The 12,666-nt window shown below is 42.6% G+C and overlaps 1 pseudogene; it reads right to left on the reverse strand.

The window, feature by feature from the left end:
* Positions 1–12,666, reverse strand: part of LOC134360413 (integrator complex subunit 1-like) — a 49,491-nt pseudogene that overhangs the window by 20,168 nt on the left and 16,657 nt on the right.

Consider the following 12,666-nt stretch of genomic DNA (forward strand, 5'->3'; position numbering starts at 1 on the left):
ATTAAATTAGAAACTAATAGCAATAGGTACATAGAAAAACCTCAACTATTTGAATATTATGCAACGCACACTAAATAGTCCATAGGTCAAAGACAAAATAATATAATTCTAATAGTTGGAACTGAATGATACTAAAAATATGTCAAAATCTGTGGAATGCAATCAGTGTGTAAAAGAAAACAAATTTAAAAAGAAAATAAAAAAGAAACAAAGAAAAAGGTGGAAGGAAAAAAAATGGAGAAAAAAGGATTGAGGGAGGAAGGAAGAATGAGGAGACTGACCAAACTTCTGGATTGGGGGCTGGAGCTGTTCAGCTGTACCATGAGGTACAAGCTGAGGATATTCCCAGGATGTGCTTCAGGTGCCTCAGTGTCAGATCCCACCGTGTTCTTGTAAAACAATTAGAAATAAACATCACAGAGGAATATGGAATAGAAACTTTAACAAATTTTGTTAGGCCAACCTGGCAGCCATGAGTAAAAATGTATAGTTAAATATTTACCTCACATTGTATGTTAAGAAAACTACAAATTAATCAGAAACATAAAGACTTAAAAACTATGAAACCATGGGCAAAATGCTGTAACTTTGGAGACACTATTTTTAATTATTAATCAAAAGAAATGTAAATGTGTAATATTCATATTTATTAATAATAACTGAATGCACATAGGTTTTTGGAAAAGAAACAGATTAATTATTATTTATATAATAATAGTTGCACTGACTCACCTTTGCCCTAATTCTTACCCCTAGGACAATGTGATGAGAACCTCCGTGTAATAGAGGTCTGTACTGTAGGTGAGAAACACCAAAAATAAATCTGGGTACTAATAAACCCACTGTCCTTCTCCCTTACTTGAAGTAGAAAAAAAAAAAAAAAAAAAAAAACCTGATTCTCATATCTTTTGGGATGTAAATAAATCTCTTGTGGGAAAAGATAAGAATACTGTTTTCACTTTTGCAGACCAGGGATATCTTTACAGTCCCAGGTCTCTGCCCTCTTTGAAATGTAAATGATACTCCAGAGTCTGGTAAATCTATCTGGGATTCTTTCCATTGTAAATTAACTTCTAAGGCTTCCCTTTAGAACAGGTCCCAAGATTTTTTTAGAATGCCAAATGGTGCAACATAAAAATATATTCTCTGCAACTCCATATCATGAAAATTAAAAACATGGAGTACCTAAAAATCAAAACTCTGCATAGCAAAAAATATTAATGTGAAAAGAACAAATGACAAATTGAGGAAAATATATGCAACTCATATCATTGACAAAGTGCTAATCTTAAATTATAATGACATCCAAGAAATAGATAAAAGGCCTATACTTCAACACAAAAATAGGCAAATAAAATAAAATTATATAATTTTCAATATGAAAATGTTCTTACTGTTCTAAAGTACACAAATATTTTCTTATGCTAAATTCTAAGGGGGGAATTATTATATGATTTCTTATATGGGACACACTGAATTGTATAATGGCCAATGTTTTTTGAAACATTTGAAATTAGTAAACATCACACAAGATTAAAGAGATATCTTATATCTTTGAATCCATTTATTGCCACAATATGACATTTGTCTTTTCTAATTTTATATTTATAAACACACACGTACACATATCATTTTTCATTAAAATGGAAATTTTCCATTGACCACGTCTGACTTAGTGGGAGGTGTTACAATATCATTTTAGAATACTACTGCTCATTATTTTGACTTTTAAAATAAACTCATTTTTAACTAACTATTGAAAAACATCACAACAAAAAAAATTCCACAATGGAAGCTCATTTTCACAACTTGAGTTAGAGAAAAAACTTAAATGTTTTCAATGTTAATTTCTAAGTCAGGAATGATTATGTTAAAATATACCCTAAAAGACAAACAAAATGGATTCTGTAGCTAAAGACACACTCAAATTTTTAAACAAAACCAAATGGCTGCAGTGGGAGGAAAAGGGTACATACATATTTCTCAGCCTGCAATTATGCATCTTATTAATTGTTAAGGTTTTCCTTTTCGGCAACTAAGCAAAATCAGCTCTTAGAAGATAAGGCCTAATCAGCTATGGCTGAAAAATCTTCTCATTGACCACTGTGGGACACCTGGTGCCTTGATGCTGACCTCCCTTCTCATTTCTGAGGATGCATAGTGTCTCCAATGAGATGAAAAATAGACTCCATGGGTATTCTCCCCTCTCTTCTTCTAAGAGAGGCCTCATCAAACCAGCCATGGCTGGTCTATGGAGTCTGTGCAATAACCCATGTTTTGTGCCTTATAATTACATATATGGTCACTTGCTGCACATGTGTATGGCCTTTGCCATAAGTAGTTGTAGCATTTCCTCTAGATTCCTTAAATATGTATGTAAACCTAATCCTAGAAGGAGTAAATACCAGCCTCCTCCCCTTCCCGGGGGGAGCACTTATCTTCAGTCCTGAGGAAGTGTTACCAAAACTCCAAAGGTCCGTTTGCTCTCCACTCATTAGCCAATAATTGAGAGACAACTGTTGGTGTAAGGAAAGGTAGGCTTTAATCAGGAAGCTGTCAGCCTGCAGAAATGGCGGACTCATGTCTCAAAGACTATCTCTGCTTTTCCCAGACTTGCCAAAGGGTTTTATAGGGACAGGTGGTAGGGGGCTGATTCATGATGATCTAAGCAGGGATGTGCAGGCATAATCATAAAATTACAGATAAACATCAAGTAACTTCTTAGGTGGGAGCTGATTCATGGTGACCATCTGCCACGAAGTCAAGTCATGGATTCTGTTCCTGCTAGCCTCAAAAATATCTAATTAGTAAGCTAGTAAAGAATGACCACCTGGGTTAATTTCTTCTATAATTTTTCTGTGTACAGTGTGAGCAAAAGCCATTATGTTTTAGCAATCATGGTGTCGGGCTAGTAGGGCTCACACCCTTCAATCCTGTTGTATAGACTGGGTCACAGATCTCTCACATGCAGGTCATGAACTAGGTAACTGGGAAAGATCCCGGGAGCTGTTGGTGAGTTGACAGGCTCATTCCAAAGTGAGCTTAGTCTTCAGCAGCAGCGGCAGAGGTGGCCTCCCAGGGCACTGGCAGCAACAGCATCCAGCAGCAGTGCCCTCCCTAGGGCATCCTGGGGGCAGGGAGCATTGTGCGTCAGAGCCATTTGTCCTTTATACTTAAGTCTGATAACCCAGGAACACCTGGGTGGAATCAGACAACCAATAGAACACCTGGGCACACATGCACGATTACATTAAATGATAACCAAGGAACACCTGGGCACACGTGCATATTTACATCAAATGTTCAGCAAGATTCTGAACATCTGAGGGACCCTGACTATTTACTTTCACTTTCTGTACACATGCGAACAAGAATCATTGTATTCTAATGTCCAGCTTCAAGCTATGCAGTTCAGGTTACAAGAGGAAGGAAAAAACTTTCTAATTCGCAAGTTTGAGAAAACGGAGTCACTTATGTTCAGCCTGTTATAGAAGGCTGCGTTTCCCAAATCTGCAGATTACTTTTTTCCCTGGAAAATAAAATCTTTTTCTTCTTTAGCAGATCCTATGGTCCTCTTTTTATTAACAATTATTTCAGCCAAGACATTATCCCGATAGTGAATAGACCAAATAGAACACTTGGAGGAATGGGTTTCTCAACCTGAACTTCACGTTAGTCTTCTTGGAGAGCTTTTTTAAAATAAGGCACATTTATCTCACTGGTTAAATTGACTGGTATTAACTGGTTAAATTTAACTGGGTGTGGGTAAAGTCCGAGCACTGGTCTATTAAAATTTTCCCCAGGTAATCCAAATCTCGCTAAAACCAGGTATTACACTCAAGTATTAAATAGAGCTGCATGTGAGAAGTTCCAAGCAATAATCTCTTAAAGGAGATTGGGGTTCATTTTCTTCCCAAGTAATAAGAAGAATGGAAGTAGGCCATCCCAACCTAAAGAGGCTGCATTCATCGTGAGTCTGTGTCCTTTTTCTTATGGTCATTTTTTATTTTTATTTTTTGAATTGAGAATGTTTCATTTAAAACCATCCTCTCACCATGCCTCCAAGGGACACCAGCCTCCCCTCCTGGCTGGGCCATGTCCTCCTGTCATTCTGCAGCACAGCTGTGACCTGAAAGCTGGCCAGGTCTTGGCAGACAGTCACCCCCCATGGCAGCAGCTGGCCTGGGAGCCACAACTGTGCTGCTCCCAGCCCCTGCCCAGCCTCAAAGTGGGTCAGTGCCCTCACCTCCTCCTGGATAAGACCACTAGTTGGCCAGGCCTCCTGGTCTTGGCCTTGGAACCCTAACAATGTGCTGACAGACCTGGGGCTGTTATAGGGCTGGTGTTTGGCTCAGGCTGCTGCAGGTTCACATCAGGGCCTCTGCATTGCTACATGACAACGCCAATTGTATGGCTAGGCAATTCATAACTAAAGCCAAAATGTTTCATTATTTTAGTTACATTAAGTTTTCTGATTGTATTGCTAGGGCTAGGGCTCACAGACCCTTCAAACTCATTGTACAGACTGGGTCATAGACCCCTCACACGCAGGTCCAAACTAGGTAATTGGGAAAGATCCTGAGAGCCATTGGCAAACAACAAAAGCTCAGTCCTCAGCTTCCATGGCATCAGTGGTGGCCTCCCTGCGGATAAGAGCCACTCATCCTTTATACTTAAGTCCGATAACCTTGGTGCACATGCACAATTACATTAGACAATAACCAAGGAACACCTGGGTACACGTGCATATTTACATCAAATGCTTGGCAAGACTCCAAACCCCCAAGGGACCCTGACCATTTATATTTCATTTTCTCTATAGCCTCCATGTGCACAATCTTCAAGGCCTCAGAGATCTGGGTATTGATGTTCATCTGGCCATACATGCCCACCAGGAAGGCCAAGTGCAGCAACAGGGCTGTGTGCTCTTGGCAGAGCAGGGTATACTTGGGTAGGTTCCTGTAGGGAAAGTGAAGGAAAATGGTCAGGGCCCCTCAGATGTTCAGAATATTGCTGAGCGTTTGATGTAAATATGCATGTGTGCCCAGGTGTTTCTTGGCTACTGTAATTGCACATGTGCACCCAGGTGTCCTGGGTTATGGACTTAAGTATAAAGGATAAGTGGTTCAGATCCACAGTGCCCCTTGCCCCCTGGATGCCTCACGGGAAGGGCCATGAAGGAGGCCGGTACTGCTGCCGGAGGCTGTTGCTGCAAGCTGTTGCTGCTAGGGCCCCTGGAACACTCCAGGAGGCTGCTGCTGTTGCTGCTGCTACTGTAAGCCAATGCCGAGGAAGCTGAGAACTGAGGACTGAGCTCCTGTCATCTAGCCAGTGGCTCCCGGGACCTTTCCCAATTACCTAGAGCGTGGACCTGCATGTGAGGGGTCTGGGAACCCACTCTGTACAATGGGTTTGAAGGGTCTGAGCCCTAGCCCTGACAATACAGGTGGAAATTTAGTATCACTAAAATAATGAAATGTTTTGGGTTTAGTTATGTATTGCTTTAACAATATAACTGGCTATGTCAGCAGAAGTCCGACAATAGTCTCAGCTAGACAATTGGCGTAGCCATATAATTGGTGTAGTCATGTAGCTTTACAGTTCCTGAGGGTGGTCTGAAACACCTCAAAGTCCCGGCTGCCTGTAGGGTCCGCCACTGGCCAACCCGAACAGCCCTAGCCTTGTTCCTTTTGGTGGGCGAGCGAACAACACGGGATTCCTCTTTCCCTCCTGTCCCCTTTGGAAGGAGACGGGGGAAGAGAGCCGTGAAGAGAGGTGAGCACACCACCGGCCCCTCAAAAACAGCCTGGTTAAAGGACACTCAGATGCGGCGGGGGTTCTGTCGAGCAGTTCCGTTTATTATCACACAAGCACTTGCTTTTAAAGGCAAATGGTGAAGGCAGGTTTTTTACATCCTCCAATCAGCTTAAGGGTTACAAGAGCATGCATCCTGTCTCAATGCCTAGCTATTGCAATCACGCAGTGTTCACAAGTGCGGCCAATAAGGGCTAAGGCAAGGTTCCCTCAGACACTCCCACCCTACTTCCTCCCGGTGCCGTCTTAGGCTGCCATGTTGATCCACTTGTAATGTCACTTAAGGTGGCGTTAGTTTTTAAAGCCCGACAGCTGCCCAGGAAATAATGAACACAGGCAGGAAGTCATCTGCAATGCTGGGGCTGTTCTGGATGGAGTGCAGGCCCAGGCTGAGGGCCGGGCTGCGGCAGGACTCCTTGGCTGAGCTGCTGCCAGTTGGTAGAGAAGAGGCACAGGATCTCAGGTCTCTATCGGGACATCTCATCTATGTTGCTCAGAACCCCCAACAGATAGATCCTTGACAATCTGGCCCCAGGAAAGCCTCTTCATGTAGAGGGCCACCTCAACCATGGTCAGGGGGTGAAGAGGGAGATGCTGACAAAGGACGGGGAGCCAGCCAAGCGCTGGCCCTTGCCCTCCTCATCCAGGCCTTGGTTGTCTCTGCTGTCCCTGCGGGGAAGACTGAGACCCTTGAGAAAGGACTTCAGCATCACAAGGTCTCTGTCGAAGGACAGGTTGTGGAGTACCGTCAGCATGTTTCTGGTGTCTCTGCAAGCAGGAGAGCACTGCTGGGGTGTTGCTTGTGGATGAGCTACAGGAACTTGCTGATGAAGGGAGCCAGGTGACTTCATGTGCAGGCGGCCAGAGAGCAGGCAGTCCCATAGTGCCCCCTGGTGCTCGTTCTGGAACATCTGCAGCTGTAGTAGCTTCAGGACACCCAGCACATAGACAAAGAACATCACGTGATTCTACTGCCAGAACTCCTGTAGTTGAGGTGGGCGCTGGTGTGCAGGAGGGCAGTAGTCATGGACAGATGTCTGAGCAACAGGACGGAGTGGGCCACAGCCATTTTCCGACAGGCCATATTGGCATCTGCCACTAGGTTCTTGGACTTCCGTGAGTTGTTGGGGTCCACAAGGAGGATGATGAAGCAGTGAATGAGACAGTCCAGCTTGCAGATACAGCTGTCTGTGGCCCCTTTGCTGGGCAGCAGAACCTCAGCCATGAGCACCAGGAGCTCCAGCAGCTGTGAGTAGAGCTACAAGAGCAGGTCTTGGCAGCATTTGCCCAGCATGCTGTTGCCCCAGTGCCAGATGCAGCCTTTGTGGTACTCTGTCACCCTTCTGATGCTCTCATCGTTTCCATGGCAGCAGCTGAGCAGCAGGGGCACCCAGGTCTGGAGGAGTGTGCCAGTGGTGGTGTCCACATTGTGGCTCCTGGTCTCCACCTTGCCCAGGATTGGCTCCCCCAGGTTAATGAGCTCTGGAGCCTGGATCTGGAGCACCAGTTTCTCCTGCCACTTCTGTGAGGTATGCTTGTACTCTCCCACCATATCTGAGGAACTTGGAGAAACAGACCCAGGGGAATTTCAGGGAGTCAGAAGGGTGAAGCCTCTGTTCCCGACTCTTGCCCAGCAGGATGCAGATGCACTGGTGCAGTGTGGACCAGCTGGACTGGTATGTGAAAAGGGCCGGGAGGTAGGTGCAGAATAATGGCACCCGGGCACTGCTGTGGCCTTTGCCTTTCCTCTGGGAGAAGAGCAGCCTCTGCTGCAGGTCGGAGCAGCTGCTGACCACCTCAGGGTCCAGCATCTCCACTCACTCCACGAGGAGCCTGAATGAGGGTCCCAGCCACACGGCCTCCAGGCTGCCACCATCAGTCATGTTTCCCAAGGCTGGGGGCTCCTCTTCCTGCTGTAATAAGGAGCTCACCACCATAATGGGCTTTAAGGCTGGAAATGGGGAGGTGGCTTCTATGGTGACAGAGAAGACAGCAGCTCCTTCCGGTGAGGGGACCTCACCTCTCTTGGACCCCGGAGAACCTTGCTGAGGAGCTCCAGCTCTACACTGCACTACTCCAGACTTGAGGGTAGTGATGACATCCTGGACAGTAAGCTGACCACCTCCAGGTCCTGATGGAAGGTCAGGGCCTGGGCCAGGTGCAGGATCCCACTCCGCACTTCCCTGATCCCATGTCTCCCTGAGTACTGGGTGGCAAACAGCTTGAGCTGGATCTGGAAGGACGGTCCTCCATGGCAGGGCTGTCCGACCACTGCAGCATCTGCATGAACGCTTTGAGGAAGAGCAAGGAGAAGCCAGTGTCCTGGGGCACACAGTGCCAGTACAGTGGGCAGGAGAGGAAGTAGCTGTGGTGCATGAACATCACCAGGGCGCTGCTGTGCAGGGAACTGAGCAGGGTGGGGATGGCCTACAGGAAGTACTCTGTGATGCCCGGCACCTAGGTGTTCTCCTGGCAGACTCAGGCCAACTCCTGTCCCAGGGCCTGCTGTAGCAGGGAGAGCAGTGGGGCAGGAACTGGAGCTCTGCCACTGCAGGCCAGGGCTTAGCGGGAAGATCTGCAGGAGCAAGATGGCCAAGTTGTCCTTGGGGCCAAGCACTCAGACCTGAGTCCCAGCCAGTATCTTCTTCACCTTCTTTGCTCTTGTGCATGCACCTCACATAGTGGGAAAAGACAGACCAGCACAGGCTCCCACGTGGTGCTGGAGGAGAGCTTCAAGCAGAGGCAGGACATGGTTGTGGAGCACTCCACAGCAACCTGGACCCTTGTGGTCAGTTTTAAGGTGGCCTGGTGGGAAGAAAAACATTTCACCTCAAAATATACTTCTTAGACATAGTCCAAGATGGCTACTCTGGGAAAATGAGATTGGAAAAATAAGATTGGCTAGAAGGCTGTGTTTTCTGGAAAGAAATTTACATCTGTATATACAGAGAGGCAGGTTTTCTCTGAAGTGCCCCTCCTTTGGCCATTAATCTATTCTTTCTGAGGGCAGCTGGGAGATTATCTGAACTATTTCCCTCTAACTTCAGTCTCTAACTTCTCCTTCCTTCTTTAACTGTGACCCAACCTCCCCTGGAGCTCTGTAAAACTTGATCTCAGGACATTTTTCTTGGGCTTTTATCTCCCCCACCTTCTCTCTTTTTCTCTTTCTCTTTTGTTCTTTTTCTCTTTCTCTTACCCTTGCCTTTGCCCTTGTGCTTACCTTTATAAGCTTAGCCCCCATTGGAAAAGTGGGAAATTATTCTCTCGTGAATTCCCTGTGCATTGCCCCTCCTAGCACATTAACATAATAAAATTTGTGATGCCTTTTCTTTATCTTAATCTGAATTTATCAGTGATTTTTATCTTTAGGGGTGAAGAGGAAGTTTTCCCTTGGCCCCTTCACCATTTATAGTTTCATTTATTATGTCCATACTTTAGCAAGGGAGAAAAAAGAAATGTGAAAGATAAAGAGTACCAGCCAACTGAATCTGTCCTCTTCTTCTGAAACTTTTAAAAGGCTCAAATTTGTTTACATTTTCTTGGCCAATATTGTGTCCAGAACCATCCATTTCTTCAGGTGATGTAACAGAATACAGTATTTCAGCAGGATACCTGCTACCTCCAACAAAATTTAGATTCTGTTAGAAAGGACAGAGGTTCATAGGTTATAGACTATTAGATAGCAATATTTACTACTCCGATTTGATGTTCTATGGGGTCTATCACTTCGCTCTTCTAAGGCTATGGTTAAAGTATAAATCAACAAATAACATAATAAAGAGTATTATAAAATTGCACTCCTAGTCACCAAAATAAAAAAGATTAGAAGTTTTTTATAATAAAGAGAACTTATATAAATGAAAATATACAAATTTTATGCAAACTTTTTTATTTTCCATGACAGTAAAAAAAGTCTACAAATTAAAAATGCAAACAAGCAGCTGAGAATTTTTTTCTTTAGAGAAGAACATTACAAAAATTACTGTTTGTTGGGAAAATAGAGTAATAAAGTCAGGCCCCCTCACCTTAGGTCCGGTGGGGGGTGGTGCGGCACAAGTTCTGTGTGAGTAGAGTTAGTGCGCGTGTGTGGAACCACCATTTTGGCTGGCCTTTAGTGCCTCCAGCCTCAGACTCGCAGCCATGCTGCCCAACCTTAGCTTCCAAGGACCTTTTTTCTGGTTACCTAGCTCATAGACCTACGTGTGAGGGGTCTGGTGACCTAGCCTGGCGTGTGAGGTGTCTGGACACCCAGCCTGACGTGTGAAGGGTTTGTGACCCAGTCTGTGAATGGGCTTGAGGGGTCTGTGAGCTGCAGCCCCAGGCCTAGCTCGACAATTGTCCCAGTTGGCAGGATTACAGGCAAGTAAAAGAGCTTGACACTGTTGTTAGATAAAAATATCTAAACAATTTGGAGCCACAGTGTCTTTAGCCCAAATCATCTTTATTAATGGACTAATTAGATCAACCAAAATAAATTTTCAAAGCGAAAGAACTATGATTTCCAATGCATGTGATAAACAAAGAATCCACTCTGACTAGGTCAGCTAAATACATATAGTGCATTTAGAGGTCTGGGATAAGTAAGTAGTCATGTCTACCTATCCTGGAAAATGTTATAAGACCATTTTTACTTAGAAGCAAACAGGATGGCACCAGAAAGCCATAAATAAACTAGAATGCTTCTTGTAAACCCTACCCTAGATCCCTGCATGTAGGATGTAACCTAGTAACAATCTCAAATCTATACATGTACAACCAATAGAAAATCTGATGAAGTAATTAGGTGTGGCTGTCCTCTCTCCTTTGATCCTTCCACCTTCTTGTGATTACAAAATGCTGAAGTCTGCTGGCTCTCTTCAGAGCACATTTCTCAGGGTGACCTGACCTATTTATTTCCTGGTTGCAATTGTCATATTGGCTCAATAAGTCCTTGCTCTAGGTATTTGGCCTCAGTTTCTTTTTAAGTCAACACATGATACTCGTATTTTATATAAAAGCTTACACCAATTTTTTATAACTTATTTCAGTAGTGGCCTGATACTTGAACATAGGCTCTGTGTTCCATTAATTTATGCTGACCGTAGCCCAATTTCAAGTAGTGTGCTTTGTAAAATAAAATTTTCTGTCTCAGCATACATAAAAAGTTAGAAACTTTTGTAATTATCTCCCAACAGAGTAGAATTAATTCAGAGCAAACTTCTCAAAACTGCTAATGACTGCATGATCAGGTAATTTTATTGTTTTAGCAAACAATGATAGAATGCATTTAAATTTCGTTTAACTTTTCTTTGATTAATGTATATCTAATAGAAAAAAATCTTCACTCTTTTAGAAGGTTATTAGTTTTTGTTTCCTTTGGCAGAATTTTAGTATGATAGAAAAGCCAAATTTTATAACTATTGCTACTCTCCATAAATAATGAATGCTTTACTTTGCGTAATCTAAAGTTCTCTATATAAATATGATATAATTAAATTTTCAGTGCAGAACTCTTTGATATTTTAAAGGAGTTAATTTGAACAGATTTCAGGTTTTATTTTTAAGTTGCCCCATTCTGTTACAAAGAATAGAAATTTTGTTATTTCTTATAACTAATCTTATTACTATTGTTGTAAAGCCCTCTATTTTAAATCTACCTTTTCAGTGTCACAATTAATGAATAATTTTGTAAAATACTAATTTAAAATTTCTTATAGATGAATAGATATCATAACCGTAAAGAATATATTAGGAGGTGATTTACAGCAGTTTATGCCATGTATTGTATTGTTATGCTAATGCTCGATAGAATGAGGAATATATTCATTATTTGCAGATGTCTTTACTAAAAACACAAAGATGTCTCTTCACTAAAGTGCATTGGAGAAAACTCAATTTTTAAAGAGATGATAAAGTAGAGATCATCTACCTTCTAAAGATAATCTCCTTCAGGGCTGTGGGCTGAGCCCTAATTTACCTCTTTTCTCATGCTACCATAATACAATTTTAATAAAGAGTTTTAAAAGAAAGCAAACTTACATCAATAAAAATGAAAGGTTTTAGATTATGTAAATAAGGTGGAGAAGAGAGCCTGGTGAATCAGAGAAGACAAAGTAATAATATGAAATCAGCAAAGTGATGAATTGTAATCAGGAAGTCTCTGACCTTCCAAAAACTGGAGAAGGTAAGAAGCTCAAAAGATGGCAAGTTCAATTCAGAAGGGTAGATAAAACAATGAATTAATTGAGATCCTGTTTGTAAAAGAGTGCATTCTTTTCTTCCTTTGTCAATACGACAGGCTGGTAGATTGGCATTTTATTATTAAGCAATAATCAATTACTCAATCTAGAGAATTTTACTTTTTTAAAAAATGTATAAGCTATAGGAAATAAACTAGAATAATTAGTGTTGATGTCAATGTCATAGAGTGCAAATCTATTCTGCAGTTTAGATATTCATCAGTGTTTTATCAGTGTCCATATTACTTCACATAAAGTCATCTTGCTCGTCTACAAGTCATGCCTCTGTGGGAAAGCAAAATATTTCAGCCCCGAAATATATTTCTTTGCATATATGTCAAGATGGCTAATTCATAAAGACTGGAAAAACAAGATTATCCAGAAGACTGTTTCTTTGTGAAAATAAATTTACATTTGTATATGCAAACAGTCAGGCTTCTTCTGAGGTGCTCCTCCTTTGGCTACAATCGATTCTTTGAGGGCAGCTGTGAAATTACCTGTAGTATTTTCAGTTGCATACTAGATGTCTCTACTTAACTTTAACTTCTGACTTCCTTCTTTCACCTGTGACAACACCTCCCCCGAGAACTTCAGAAAACCTGGTCTCTGGCCATTGTTCTGGGGCTTCTATGAC

Source organism: Cynocephalus volans, chromosome 1 (assembly GCF_027409185.1).
Source record: "Cynocephalus volans isolate mCynVol1 chromosome 1, mCynVol1.pri, whole genome shotgun sequence".
Lineage (NCBI taxonomy): Eukaryota > Metazoa > Chordata > Mammalia > Dermoptera > Cynocephalidae > Cynocephalus > Cynocephalus volans.